General features: G+C 42.3%; 1 protein-coding gene across 3 annotated transcripts in view; it reads right to left on the reverse strand.

Annotated features, from left to right (window-relative positions):
- The window catches only part of GFOD1 (glucose-fructose oxidoreductase domain containing 1), a 120,689-nt gene that overhangs the window by 3,148 nt on the left and 112,644 nt on the right, over nucleotides 1-4,897 (reverse strand). The window lies entirely within an intron of this gene.

The raw sequence follows: 4,897 nt of genomic DNA on the forward strand, positions 1-4,897 counted from the left end.
ATTTTTAGTAGAGGCGGGGTTTCACCATATTGGCCAGGCTAGTCTCGAACTCCTGACCTCATGATCTGCCCACCTCAGCCTCCCAAACTTCTGTGATTACAGGCATGAGCCACCATGCCTAGCCATTTTTTTTTTTTTTTTAAAGAGATGGGGGTCTCCAGTTTTTTTGTTTTTTTTTTTTTAAGAGACAGGGGTCTCCTTACATTGCTCAGGCTGGTCTCACATTCCTGGTCTTAACTGGTCCCCTACCCCCTAAATCCCCAAAGTGCTGGGATTACAGGTGTCCTGGTCCCAAAAGGCCATGAATTACTTAATTTTAATGTTAAACGTCTGGTATTGATTTAAATAGTAAGGTTTATTTTAAGATATTTAAGTAACCTACATTTTAGAAATGTTTAACAATATTTGCTAAAGTAGTATAAAATGCTTCATTTTATATTTTATTTATATAAATCTATAACATTTTAAACAGAAATAGATTTTGCTTTTATATTATTTAAATACAAAATATAAGAGTACTATTAAAGTATATGATATAATCTCTTTACATACAAAATATATTAGTTATATATAAAATGTTTTATATGTTGTATTTTATATTTAAAATGCCATTTTTAGTAAAAATGTATTATTATTAAAAATCATATAGTGAAAGGAGAAGAGTATCTGTATTCGGAAAGAATCAGAATACGTAAGCTTAAATCCTAGCCAAGGTGAGTCTAATTAAGTGTAAAGAATTTCTTAATGATACCCTTTGAAGGTCTAAGCTTTTGGCTGACATCTTCCCCTCTCTGACCCCCATGATTCCCCAGGATTGTATTTTGAGCATTATCGTGCTTGTTTATTTTGCATTCCGGATTAGGGCTGGCAGTAGTCACAGATGTGTTTGTTTAAAGTTTTTCTTTTCCTATAAAGAGCGGATATTACCTAAATCTGAGGAGTTGGCAGTGCCTGTTTCCTCCCCGACCCCCATCTGCTACAGGGTGGGGTGTGTTGCTTTTGGCCAGTGGAGGTCAGGCCAAATAAGAATTACTGTTACGTGATGACTGTAATGTGTGTATAAATTACAGGGAGACCAAAATGCTCTCTGAACCCTTCAGGAGACTAAGTGGTTCTGGGTCTGGGGAAAACAAAGGATCAAAGGAAAGGAGAGTGACAGGGGAATGAGAAAGGGATTTATTCCATGGAAGCCAAGAGTCAAGGAAGAAGAAAAACAACTCAGCTGGACCTGGAGAAACGGCCAACTTGAGGGCAAAAAAAAAAAAATGACACAGATTTCTTAGCAAGTCAGATAAAATAGATGCTAGGCGAAAAGACTTGGGAGTCAAAGCACCTGTCCTGGGGCAGGTCTCTGTGGTCTAGGTACGCTTACCCATAGACCCTCTAAAGGAGACCTGGGCACTCCAGTCACAGATGTGGGAGAGACTTGAAGAGAAATGGGGTGATGAGACATACCCCACCCTATCCCACTTGTCCTAACTACAGCCACTCAGTTGACAAAATCCACGAACGCTTACAACATGCGGAGCTAAGATGGGGTTTTGTAGAAGTTGTGCGATTGCAGATGTCTGTCCAGGGCCATGGCCTGGCACATGGCTTTCTCGTTTTCCCACCGGAAGAGCTAGCCACATCCTAGAAATGGTCAGTGCAGATTGGAGAAAGGAAACACAAACGATGGCTGTCAGTTTCCATGTGCACATCCAATTCTGGCCCTGAGCGAAAAGCTCGGAGCCTACAAAATGACCACACCTCCTTGCCTTTTCTTCTATGTTGGCAGAGCTGGGCTGGTCCCCCTGATGGGCATGAAATAGCAGTGAGAAGCTCTTTTAATGCTTAGCAACCAGGTGAGGACTGAGGCTCCGGTAGAGAGATGAGATAACATTGGTTTGTATCACCAAAAGTGTCACACACCCGTGTAACACTATGTTCTGACAATATGATCCTGTAGGCATGAGGCTCATCTAAAACCGGCTCATGCTACCAGGAACAGATTTATATGTAAATGGAGTGGTAGGTCACTGCAGGGACAGGTGACAAATACTGCCAAAATCTGCCTCACACCCATTGGTATAGGCTCTGGCCTCTGCTACACTCTACCTCAAGGTCCCCAAAAGCAGGACCCTGACTGCCATCTCCTCAGTATATTATAAAAACTACAAAATAAAATAATAAAAGAAGAAAAGAATAATTAGAGATAAATGATCCACACCTCTTCCCTACACACCCAAAATAATAATTGCATGGAATTCTTTGCAGCTCCATAGATAAAAAGATTCTGATGAAAGCTTCAGAAAATGTAACATGAACATGACATGATACACAAACATGCAACTCCATCCCTAGACTCCCGTGTAGATTCCCCAGGGATCTGAGATACAGACGTCTCTTTAGACTATTTATTAGGTTGGTGTAAAAGTAATTGCGGTTTCGCCATTAAAAGTAATTGTGGTGCCCTCTTTTTAATGATAAAACCGCAATTACTTTTGCACCAACCTAATACATATGATATGGCTCCACATTATACAGTAAGGTCCTCGAGGATAAGGGTTGGGTCTTTTAATGCTTAAGTCTCCATTAATACCCACAGCACCTTGTGGTGCATCCAGTGTGCAGCAGGAACCCAGCAAACCTTGTTGCCTGCCCCACCTCTTTGCCCACAGTCTTTTGCAACATTCACGCTTTACAGATGGGTCTCAGCAACATCTTAACACACAGCATCTTGAAAAGTCAAACGAGACTTCTAGGAATTTATCATAAAGAAATAATCCAATATGCAAGCATGGCATCTTGCCCAAAGATAGTTTTGACTGCATTATTTATTATAGCCAAAAACTGGGAACAGAGGCTGGATGCAGTGGCTTCATGTCCATAATTCCAGAGTTTTGGGAAGATCACGTGAGGCCAGGAGTTTGAGACCAGTCTGGGCAACAGAGCAAGATCCCATTTCTTAAAAAAGGCCAAGTGTGGTGGTGCATGCCTGTAGTCCCAGCTACTCAGGAGGCTGAGGTGGGAGGATCACTTAAGCCCAGGAGTTAAAGGCTACAGTGAGCTATGTTTGTGTCACTGCACTCCAGCCTAGGTGACAGTGAGACCCTGTCTCAAAACAAAAAACAAAACAGCTGTGAACAACGCAAATACCCAACAGAAAAAGGGGTAAGTCAACTGTCATGCAGCCATATAATAGAATATTGTGCAAACATAGAAAATGATGCTTATGAAGACTTTCCAATGGCAAGTAAGATGATTATGATGTAATGTTAAATGAAAAGGGCTTATTCATAGACATATATGATCTCAACCCTCTCTAAAATGACAAAAGAAAAAGAAAAACCCTAGGAGGTTAACTGATTAGTAGGAGTGGCTGGATGAGTAGGATTATGATTGATTTTCTTTTCTTTACTATATTTTTCCACATTTTCTAAATTTGTCATTTTATGGTCAGAAAAAAATGCTAATTTAAAAAATCCACAAAAAGACAGGAAGATCTTTGAAGGACAGCACTCACAATAATGGGAAAAGGGTTCTCCAAAGTCTAGGGGAGCTGGCAGGTCCCAGCTGTCATGGACCCATCCCAGTCAGTTCCTGAGCCCCGGAGAGCTGGTAGAAGGCTCTGCTGACCCTGAACCTTGAAAGCTTCAGAGGCCTGGGCTCTGTTGCCAGGTCTTGTTGCTCCGTTTGCTCAAGACCTCTTTATGATTCTTAGTGAAAGCTGTGGACTCTCTCTCTGAAACATGCAACTCAGACAGATGCACAAAACTCTGCCACAACCTGAAGCCCATGCACGGATCCCCTCCGGTTCTGAGACCCAGGCATCATCGTACATTGTACAGTAACTTCTAAAGCCTTTGGGACATATTGTTAAAAATAAGATAATCCTTCCAGTTCCAAAAGGAATGCAAAATGCAGAGCCCAGGCCTCTGAAGCTTTCAAGGTTCAGGGTCAGCAGAGCCTTCTACCAGCTCTCCGGGGCTCAGGAACTGACTGGGATGGGTCCATGACAGCTGGGACCTGCCAGCTCCCCTAGACTTTGGAGAACCCATTTCCCATTATTGTGAGTGCTGTCCTTCAAAGATCTTCCTCTTTGTGGATTTTTTAAATTAGCATTTTTTTTTCTGACCATAAAATGACAAATTTAGAAAATGTGGAAAAATATAGTGAAGAAAAGAAAATCAATCATAATCCTACTAATCCAACCGCTCCTACTAATCAGACTGCTAAGCAAAGTTTGTTTTCTCTGCATTCTGGACAGTCTTCCCTTACCCTACCCCTCTCAGGGGGCTTCTGAAGAGCCCACTCTGGGATCCTCAAGATCCTCAGATTCTTTCTTTTTCCCAGCTTTTCCCCACCCAAATATTCCCTATCAAAAGTAGAGACTTCTAGTCAGACAGTGTGTCTGGGTGTGTGTGCGCGCGTGTGTGTAGGTGGATTAGTGTGGCACAGAGCATTCCTCTCATCCCTGAAACCACTTGCAATGTAAAGGGAACTTGCATTGTCTGAGTGTGTGGTTGACAATCCTGGGTGTGTCAGATGCCATTCACTGTATGCTGGGATTTCTCCTGAAGAAAGCACACAGATACCTGTTCTGCAAACTGCCTGTCAGCCAGCCTGGGCTTTGGGCCCGGCTCTCCAGCAAATACCACAGGTCTCTGATGTCCTCATGACGATCATCTCTCTTAGCATGGTGCCTCTCTCTGCACTCCAGAGAAAAAACCAAAATGGCTCTTTAGAGAAAAGCACTCTCTCTCCATTTAATGTAGGAAATAAGTAGAGGCAGTCTTGCACTCTTCCCTAAGCACGTGGCTATGACATTTCTTTGACTTGATGGTAAATAGATTCTACCAGGGAGACGGAAAATGAGGGGTTCAGGGAGAGGCAGAAGCCCCCTTTTTTTTTTTTT

The sequence above is a fragment of the Colobus angolensis genome, unplaced genomic scaffold (assembly GCF_000951035.1).
Source record: "Colobus angolensis palliatus isolate OR3802 unplaced genomic scaffold, Cang.pa_1.0 Scaffold6, whole genome shotgun sequence".
Taxonomy (NCBI): Eukaryota; Metazoa; Chordata; class Mammalia; order Primates; family Cercopithecidae; genus Colobus; species Colobus angolensis.